Here is a 463-nt window from a genome sequence, read left to right as displayed (position 1 = left end):
CCTTGCCATCTCTTCCACCTATCCCATCCCAATTTGTCACCACTATTACCACAAATAGGCAACTGTAGATCTCCCGTCGTTGTCAAATTCAGCTTCTCCGACCACCATGCTAAGCGTGCTGCTGTTGGAGAGGCACCGGTGGAAAAAAGAAGACTCCTCCGATAACCATCCTTCAAGGATCGATACCTAGTGGACTACGATCTCAACCGTGTCGAGTTACCTATGCATCGACTCCGGAGGAGGCATTACACAGAGACGACGGTCACAGCAGTTGCACGAACTATCGTGCAATTAGTACAGAACAAAAGAGCAATTAGGATTTGTTTTCTACATGAATAATTGGGGATTTATTATCCGATTCTTTGATTTTAAATTTGTTATTTTTTAAATTATTGGATTCGTTTTTTTATTTTAATATTTTTGTGTCACTATAATAAAAAATAATTATTTATTTTTTAATTAA

The sequence above is a fragment of the Arachis ipaensis genome, chromosome B01 (genome assembly GCF_000816755.2).
Source record: "Arachis ipaensis cultivar K30076 chromosome B01, Araip1.1, whole genome shotgun sequence".
Taxonomy (NCBI): Eukaryota; Viridiplantae; Streptophyta; class Magnoliopsida; order Fabales; family Fabaceae; genus Arachis; species Arachis ipaensis.
Note: the sequence above shows the minus strand (reverse complement) of the source record.